The 10094-nt window shown below is 48.6% G+C and overlaps 1 non-coding gene across 1 annotated transcript; it reads right to left on the reverse strand.

Annotated features, from left to right (window-relative positions):
* Nucleotides 1–696: 696 nt before the first annotated feature.
* Nucleotides 697–769, reverse strand: TRNAL-CAA (transfer RNA leucine (anticodon CAA)). Its single transcript has one exon. It is a non-coding gene; the product is annotated as a tRNA-Leu (tRNA).
* Nucleotides 770–10094: the final 9325 nt, after the last annotated feature.

Below are 10094 nucleotides of genomic sequence, written 5' to 3' on the forward strand. Positions count from 1 at the left end.
CGACGCAGTGGAGCTTACCGGCCCGCCGGACTCATGGCGCTGGCTGCACCGTCGGTAGTGCAGAGGGCGCCGCACCACCGTAACTGCAAGGCGTTGCGCCGCCACGGCATAGTTGCTCCTCGCGTGGTCGTACCACGATTTGTTTTATGCATACACAATATAAAAGCGATAAACGATTGGCGAAGCGAACGGAAGACAAACCAGCGAAGCTTCCATAAAGGTATTCGCTTTACTAAAGTAATGCAGTGTTAGAAGGCGCATTTTTGCTGTAGGTCACGTCTTTTTACCCTGTCATGTGGAGGTAATTCATAAATGCGCCTTACATCTCCCTTTTGTACTTTACCATATCATACCCCGCTTAGTGAACATGCCTACGCTTCTGTCGGGCTGCGGTCGTTCAAGAAGCAATGATCATGCTCCGAAACTAAAAATACAACAATCCTACCTCTTAAATTTGTTCTTGTAGTCCCCCAAAGTAGGTGATGAGCATTAAAATATCCTGTGATTATCCAAGCACCGGAGGTTGTTGTCAAAGCATTTTCAAGCTTTTTGCCATCTAAACGACTTGATGGGGAAATACCATAAGAAGCCGACAAACACTGACACCAAGGACAACATAGGGGAAATTACTTGTTCTTAATGAATGAAATGAAAAAACGATAAATAATGGAAATTAAAGTGGATGAAAAAACAACTTGCCGCAAGTGGGAACCGAACCCACAACCTTCGCATTTTGTGTGCGATGCTCTACCAATTGAGCTACTGCGGCGACGTTTCCGCACCCACTTTCTTGTGTATTTATGTGTCCTAGTAGAACCCTGGGAGTGTTAGCCAGCGCCACCACTCACAGACCTTGGCGGCGGACGTGGAACGTCCTTTTTTCTGCAGGCGTCACGATAACGTGATATTTTTTGGGTGAAGGCAACTGGTGTTAAGAATGGCGAGCTGCAATGTAGGATTGCCACCCAATTACGACTGGGGGACAAGACGCGCATCCCCCACTCTCCGTCGCTTCAGCTAGGATGCGTTCGATGAAGCGGGCTTTGTGCTGACACCGCCGCAAATCCTCCAGCCCCATCGCCGTTGTGACGGGACGAGTTCGGAGGGCGAACTATTGTGCCCGAGCTCTCCAGCGCGGACCTGATCTGCTACGCGTGAGCGAGCTGCCGCGGGAAAGCTGTCTTTTCGTGCTTCTCACGCGACGAAGATCAGCAGGACAACGAGTTACCCAGAATGGCTCCGAGCTTCCCGGAACGGCGCCCCTCTGACGTCGGCGCCGGACATCGGAAGGTGTGTGCCTATGTGTGCGTAAACTGCTCCCGGAACGGCGCCCCTCTGACGTCGGCTCCAGACCTTCGCACCTGTGTGTTTGCGTGTGTGTGGATGTAAACTGTGCCGTGGAGAGGAGACAAGTTTGCGATGACTAAACGAACGTTCGCATCACCTTGTTTCGCGGGAGGACCGAGTGTTTAAAAACGGCTGTTGTGCGGATGCTCGACACACTTTCTCTTGAGCAGTCATGTTGGACTGACACTCTTTTTCTTAAGCAGTCATGTTAGACTGATGCACTTTTCTCAAGCAGTCATGTTAGACTGATTTAAATACTGTAAATAAACCCATTTTCCTCGTTCTCGATGAGAAGCAGTTCTTCCCTTCACCAACGTCCTCAGCGTGGATAACTTGGACGACGGCATGGGCCAGCTACCTTCGAATTCATGCCGGACTCCAATCTTAGCAACGGATCTCGAGCGATGGGATTGAGCCCCCAATCCTGACACTGGTCAATAAACCCACACATGCTACCTGAAGGCATCAATGTTGCCGGATTCGAGACCCTCGTTATGTACTAAACGAGAAGAAAGGGGGTTAACCGAGGGGTCCGATTTTTATTAGTCATATCATAAGAAGCCGACAAACACTGACACCAAGTACAACATAGGGGAAATTACTTGTTCTTAATAAATGAAATGAAGAAACAATAAATTAATGGAAATTAAAGTGGATGAAAAAAAACCTGCCGCAGGTGGGAACCGAACCCACAACCTTCGCATTTCGCATGCGATGCTCTACCAATTGAGCTACCGCGGCGCCGGTTCCCCATCCACTTTCTTGGGTATTTATGTGTCCTAGTAGAACCCTGGGAGTGTTAGCCAGCGCCACCACTGACAGACCTTCGCGGCGGAAATGGAACGTCCTTTTTTCCGCAGGCGTCACGAGAACGTGATCTTTTTCATAAACATGGGGAAATGTAGCTTGCGATGAGCGTGAAGGATAGAACCTCTTCTTTATGCTAAGGCACACATGCGTCACGGGGAGGTATGGCCTGTGTCACGTAGGTGAGCCCCTTCAGAGGACCTTGCCAGTTCTGTCAGACGTCGCGGAAACAAAAGCTTCGTATCCTGATAATCTGAGAATATGACACGTTCGGCTCACAGATGACTATCACCGGGAACCGATTAGACATTGTTGAGAAGGTCGTCGTCGTGCAGCAGCTCCCTAGATCTGACGCTGGCGTCAAGATAACTTCAATTTTCCACTGGTTTACTGACTTGGAAACCCGTGAAAATGACCACATTCTTACTTACGCTGCCATCAAAGGTACAAGCAGTACGTCTTCTCCTATGGTCTCTCGAGCAACTTATTGGTCTGCATTCCAAGCGTTTATGAACGCCGAATGCAATGCATGCTGAAACGCGCTGCTTCTCATAGCTACTCACAAGGACTGCCCCAGGAAGCGCAAGTTGGCTACTGGCTAGCTTGACATAGTTTGAGCAGGCTAGAAGCAGCTAGACCTATGTCAAGCTTTATTTTAGACATTTTCAAGATGGCTAGCACTAGATGTCTCTGGGCTAATCTCACTAGCCATTGCGAAGACGTTTAGTTCGAAAAAATATGCCAAAAACTTTCAACGCCATGGCTAGCACTTGATGTCACCAAGCCATAGGCTCCTAGCCGTTGTGAATACAATTAGAATAAGTGTAAAAACTTCGAAGGCACTGCCATGGAGGATCCAGGGCAGCCTCAACGATAGCAGAGAGGGAGCGCGGCAGCCCGCCAATACATACAGTGAACTGAGTGGGGGGGGCGGGGGGGGCGACACGGTCAATCTTGTAAGCGGTGTAGCTGTCAGCATGCTTAAAAAAAATCTACTTTGTGTGCACAAAAAAATATCATCTTTACATATTAGCTAAATGAAACTTTCACGGTTAAGAAATTTAGTACCCCGTGACTCTTCAATTATTCTGTGAGAAATGTAAAAAGCCTATACGGAAATTGTGGTGAACTTTTAATAAATTTTGCCTGTATTGTTTTGGTTGAATGGATATAAATTATTTTTTTAAATTTGTTGAAGTAATACACCTTATCTGTCAGTTGCCCTTCGTTCTATTTCTAAAGAACTGTTTCCGCGCCGCACTAACCCGCGTGACAGTCAGGACAGCTGTGTCACTTGCAGTGTTGTCACACAGTAGTGTGAAGTGAATCTAGTCTGCATCTTCTTTTTTTTCATTTTTGTTCTTCGGAGCATATGAATTCTTTTTCGGAGCAGCTATCTTCACTTGGAGGTGGCACTTAGAATTATGTGTAAGCTATCACTGTTCATATGACGTTACCTTTCTCACTGCAAGAGGAAAACCTTGGAGGAAGCGATTCACAGCTGCCTTTGAATGTGGCATTGAAGTTATGTAGGGTTAACTTGGCTGCAAAGAGGAAGCGATGACGATCAATTCGAGACAACAAACAAAGGCTAACACAAGGTGCATTTTGTTTCTTGAATAGTGAGCTATCACGTTTGAACTGTTTCCTTGACATAAGTCAGTGCAATTTAAAACTATTAATAGTGGATGTTAATGAAGGGAAAATCAGAAATCCACCCCTTCGTAGCAATTGCTACAAAGGAAACCCATACGGGTTCCTCTAAAAAAAAGCCTCACATTTTCTTTTTCATCAACTGCGAGGCTTTTCTTTCGAGGAACCCGTAAGGGTTTCCTTTGTAGCAATCGCTACGAACGGGTGGTTGTCTAATCTTCCCTTCATTAATTACTTCTCCCAACCTTGCGGGATTCCGCAGAACTATTACGTCTAATAGCCGATGTGCTATTATTTTCCTTTTCTAATTTAACTAGTCATTTGTGCTACGTGCACCAGCTGATCAATGTTCTCTCGAGTTTCAGAGGCTGCTAGGAACGACACAACGGGAGCTAATATGCGGTCACACGCTGTCAAAACAGTTGCAGACCGGCTGACAAAACTGCTGCTTGAGCGTCAGCTGCGACTGAAAGGTGATGCATTTTATAACCTTATTACATAGAATTCTTACTCAGTTTCCTGGCATATATGAAGGTGAGCTGCACTTCCATTTATTGGTGAGGAACCTACAGCTTTTTTAATTTAGTCAATAATATAAATCTGAACTCTAGCTTTATTAGAAAGTACAAGTAATTTGCCGTGTTATCCTTGGTGCCTTTGTTGTCTTCTCATGATATTGTTACGTAGGAAGATGCAGACTAAAAGCTATGTACAAGTATATTTACAAGAAAATACGCTGCGCTTGGCCAAGAGGCAACAGCCCGCGCTAGCTTCTCATCGTTGTCGTCGTCTTCGCACTGCTCGCCTTTTCGTGATCGCACATATTGTTCCGTACCACTACCCCCGGCTGCAAAAGCGCCGTCCCGGAGCGACTTAAGATCGGACTCGGAAGCAGTGTAGTAGGCCTTGAGCCTACCGACATGCACGACATCACTTGATGCCAGAAGGGAGGAAAAGGTTGAACCCACAGGAGCAATTTCGTAAGTCACAGGCGTCACCTGGCGCAGCACGCGGTTGGGCCCTGTGTATCGCGAAAGGAGCTTCTCTGAAAGTCCGACGTGACGGGAGGGCGACCACAGGAGCACCAGCGCACCAGGCGAAAACTGTACGTCACGATGGCGGGCGTTGTAATGACACCGCTGAGTGGCTTGTGAGGCCGTCAGTCGAGCACGGGCAAGCTGGCGAGCATGGTCGGCGAGGGCGATGGCGTCGCGCGCATACTCGCTTGTTGAGATCGCAGCAGGAGGAAGTGCCGTGTCTAGGGGCAAGGTAGGTCGCGACCGTACAGTAGATAAAATGGAGAAAATCCGGCGGTGTCGTGCCGGGAAGAATTGTACGCAAATGGTACGTAAGGAAGGGCAATGTCCCAGTCGTGGTGGTCTTTGGAAACGTACTTGGACAGCATATCGGTGAGAGTACGGTTTAACCGCTCTGTCATGCCATTGGTTTGAGGATGGTATGAGGTAGTCAGTTTGTGTTGAATGGAGCAGGAACGCACAATGTCAGCGATAACTTTCGAGAGAAAGTTTCGACCACGGTCAGTAAGCAGCTGTCGCGGGGCACCATGAAGCAAGATAATGTCACGCAAGAGAAAGTCGGCGACGTCAGTGGCGCAACCGGTAGGGAGAGCCCGAGTGATAGCGTATCGGGTGGCGTAATCAGTCGCGACGGCTACCCACTTGTTCCCAGAGGATGACGTGGGAAAGGGACCGAGCAAGTCTAATCCAACAATAAAGAACGGTTCTACAGGGACGGTGATCGGCTGGAGATGACCGGCAGGTAGCACCTGAGGCGTTTTCCGACGCTGGCAGGGATCACAGGCAGCAACATAGCGTCGAACGGAGCGAGCGAGACAGGCCAATAGAAGCGGCGGCGGACGCGGTCGTACGTGCGGGTTACCCCAAGATGTCCTGCAGTGTGTGCGTCATGCATCTCAATGAGCACAGTCTGTCGTAGCTGTTTTGGCACGACAAGAAGATCAGAGCCGTCAGGGAGGAAGTTCTTTCGATACAGAATGCCGCCCTGGATGACATATCGGCGAACGGATGCGTCGGTAGGTGTTGAGCGCAGACGCTCAGTAAGTGCTCGCAGCGATAGGTCTCGGTACTGCTCATCGGCGATGTTAGCGAAGGCAGACACAGAGAAAATGCCGTTGGCGCTACTACTGTCGGCGTCGTCAGGCTCGTCGACCGGGTAGCGAGACAGGCAGTCAGCGTCCATGTGTAGACGGCCAGATTTATAGGTGACAGTATACGAATATTCTTGGAGGCGTAAGGCCCAGCGACCAAGCCTTCCTGTAGGGTCTTTCAATGAGTATAACCAGCAAAGCGCGTGATGGTCTGTGACAACGGAAAAGGGTCGGCCATATAAGTATGGGCGGAATTTCACATCCGCCCAAACTAGGGCCATACACTCACGCTCAGTGATGGAATAGTTGCGCTCCGCGGGTGAGAGGAGCCTGCTGGCGTAAGCGATAACACGGTCGTGGCCATGCTGGCGTTGTGCCAGTACTGCGCCAATTCCGTAACCGCTGGCATCAGTACGGACTTCGGTAGGCGCAGAAGGATCGAAATGGGCCAGAACGGGAGGCGTTGTGAGAATGTCGATTAGATATGAGAATGCAGAGGCCTCGTTATCGCCCCACTGGAAAGGAGCGTCTTTTTTCAAAAGCTCGGTTAGTGGTCGTGCTATGGCGGCGAAATTTCTCACGAAACGGCGGCAGTACGAAGAAAGGCCGATGAAGCTGCGCACATCCTTGACACACATCGGAACAGGGAAGTGCGCAACAGCATGGATCTTGCCTGGGTCCGGTTGCACTCCGTTTGCGTCAACGAGATGCCCAAGGACGGTAATCTGGCGACGGCCGAATTGACACTTCGATGCGTTGAGTTGCAGACCGGCTCGACGAAAAACGTCCAGGACTGCTGAGAGGCGCTCGAGGTGCGTAGCGAACGTTGGGGAGAATATGATAACGTCATCCAAGTAGCACAGGCACGTGGACCATTTGAAACCGTGAAGAAGGGAGTCCATCATGCGTTCAAAAGTGGCAGGGGCGTTACATAGACCGAACGGCATCACTTTGAATTGATAAAGGCCGTCGGGTGTTACAAAAGCAGTCTTCTCGCGGTCGAGATCGTCCACGGCAATCTGCCAGTAGCCGGAGCGAAGGTCAATAGAGGAGAAATAGCGAGCACCGTGGAGGCAGTCAAGGGCGTCATCAATTCGAGGTAGGGGATACACGTCCTTTTTGGTAACCCTGTTAAGGTGTCGATAGTCCACGCAAAAGCGCCATGAGCCATCCTTCTTTTTGACCAGTGCAACAGGTGACGCCCATGGACTATATGATGGTTCAATAATGTTCTTGGCAAGCATTTTGCGAACTTCTGCGTGAATAACTTGACGCTCAGCTGGTGACACTCGATACGGGCGGCGATGAATAGGAGGGGCATCGCCGGTATTAATGAGATGTTTGACAGCTGTAGTTTGGACCAAAGGACGATCGTTAAAGCCAAAAATATCGTGGTAGGAAAACAGAACGCGGTAGAGTTCACGAGCGTGCTCGGATGGCAAGTCGGGCGCAATCATTTTCTGTAAGTCAGCGATGGTACAATTTGGTGTGAAGACCCATGTGTGCAGATGGTGCGAAGACCCATGTTTTCGAACTCTTGGCGGACAACTGCCTGGATCAGTGAGACCGTGATTGCAGATGTGTTGGTGGGACTGGAGTCGAAGGCAGCCGGATAGGCGGCCTCGATCTCTCGCCGGGCGATCCTGGTAACATCGGCAGTATTGTTGGGACGAGGAGTGCCGGCACAGTAAGATGTCGCTGGGGTGTTGGGCAGACGAGCAAACTGCTGGTCAATACGTCGGCTTTTAACGAGTTCCAGGCGGCGGCACTCTTTTATAACAGCATCCACCGTCGCTACGTTGTTGCAAACGAGCAAGTTGAAGGCGTCATCGGCAATGCCTTTGAGGATGTGGGCAACCTTGTCTGACTCAGTCATGTGGGTGTCAACTTTGCGGCACAGAGCCAAGACGTCCTGAATGTACGTGACATAGGGCTCTGTTGACGTCAGCACACGGCCGGAAAGCGCCTTCTGAAGTTGGTGACCGTAGGGGTTGCCGAACAAGTACCGAAGCTGTGTCTTAAGTGAATCCCAACTGGTGAGTTCATCTTCGTGCGTGCGATACCAAACTCTAGGTGTGCCACCGAGGTAAAAGACTACGTTGGCGAACATAATAGTAGGGTCCCACCGGTTATTCGCGGCTGACGTGTTCATACAGGCTGATCCAGTCATCGACGTCTTCCCCATCTTTGCCCGAGAATACGCCAGGATCACGGGGAGCGGGGAGAGTGATGTAGGTCGTCGAAGTGGCAGCAGGTGTCGGAGCCGGGGGAGTCCGGTTGTCGTCGCCGGGAGCCATCAAGGAAGGCTCGACGTACCGTCCACTGCGAAGCTCCGTGACGAGGTACAGGGAACGTCCACCTCCACCAGATATTTTACGTAGGAAGATGCAGACGAAAAGCTATGTACAAGTATATTTACAAGAAAATACGCTGCGCTTGGCAAAGATGCAACAGCCCGCGCTAGCTTCTCATCGTTATCGTCGTCTTCGCACTGCTCGCCTTTTCGTGATCGCACATATTGTTCCGTAGCAATATGATTAATAAAAAACGAGCCCCTCGGTTAACCCCCGTCTTCTTGTTCTTACATAACGACGGTCTTGTATACGGCAACATTGACTCCTTCAGTCAGAATGCGCGGCTTTATTGATCAGTTGTCTTCACCGAGAAAGATCACGTACTCGTGACGCCTGCGGCAGGAAGGATGTTTCGCATCCGCCACCAAGGTTTGTGAGTGGTGGCGCTGGCTAACACTCCCAAGGCTAATTCTAGTACTAACACATAAAGATCCGAGAAAGCTAGTGGGGAAACCGTGCCGCAGTAGCTCAATTGGTTAGAGCATCGCACGCGTAATTCGGAGACGTGGGATCGTTCCCCACCTGCGGCATGTTCTTTTTTCATCCACTTTCACTGCCAATAATTAATCGTTTATTTAATTCAATTGGTAAGTACAAGTAATTTCCCCTGTGTTTTCCTTGGTGTCCTTGTTGGCTTCTCATGATATGATTAATAAAAATCGTGCCCCTCGGTTAACACCCTTTCTTCTCGTTTAGGACTCAGTGTGACGGTTTCATGGTACCAGAAACAACTGACGCATACACACACACTATGACCATGCTGTGAAAACAGATAATTCAAATCTCGAAAGGATAACAGGGACGAGAGCCCTCGTGGGGGGCAATATAATAAGAAGCGGGCATTTGGAAGGGTCAATTTGATGACTTTTAGTGACAAGGTCATTACATCACCGTCAACTTCTGCATTGAGCCAACGGGCTCGTGCTTGAGTTTTTTGTGCTACGGCATGAATTCCAGCAATAGATTCGATTTATGAATAGTATACTGCTTCATGTCTAAAGTAGTGCTGCACTGGTAGTACGTTTTAAACTAGCTGCATAAAATGTGATGTAATAATTATTTGTGCTGCTCAACAAATTGAGGCTCCATGTCATAATTGTGGGGTTGGCAACTGCCTAAAAGATCACAAAATCGGGGCACACAATTTTTGTGTCCGAACTCCCTTAATAACTTTCTCTTAGGTGCATGAACTGATTTTAAAAGAGAGTAACAATTTTGATGCACAATTTGTTTTACACTATTCATGTCTTATGTTGACTTGTGCAGAATACCAGAAACCACTGAGCCCGCCAATCCTTGTGTAAGCAGCTGCACCTTTGCCCGAGGAACCACTAAGAAGGCAGTTACGTAGCTGTGATCTCATCGACCAGCTTTCTGCATGGGAGTCTCTTTGTCCATAGAAGTTTGCAACAAAGTATTCCATGGTAAAAATCAAGCCTTTTCGGTTGGCATAAATGGTGGGCCTCGTAATCAAAACAAAGCTCCAGGCCACAAAGAGCTCTTTGTAGTAGGCCAGCCACAGTTCAGTTGTAATTCCAATTGCCGATTTTTGAAAGCACCACAAATAAGCTTTGTGCATATGATTTTTGAGAATTTTATAGATTTTGCAGTCATGATTTGGGCAAAATAAGTTTTTTTGATTACTGGAAAGATTTCTTCAAGAGAACATTGTGAATGCACCTTTGCTGCCTTTTGAGCTTGCAATTCTGTTCAAATTTTAGCCTGTTCTTTCTATATGATGTTTGCTTTATTTGGAAATAAAAACGACTAAATTTAGTGACGTTCTAAATATAGCGAATTGGTCC

Source organism: Dermacentor andersoni, chromosome 8 (assembly GCF_023375885.2).
Source record: "Dermacentor andersoni chromosome 8, qqDerAnde1_hic_scaffold, whole genome shotgun sequence".
Lineage (NCBI taxonomy): Eukaryota > Metazoa > Arthropoda > Arachnida > Ixodida > Ixodidae > Dermacentor > Dermacentor andersoni.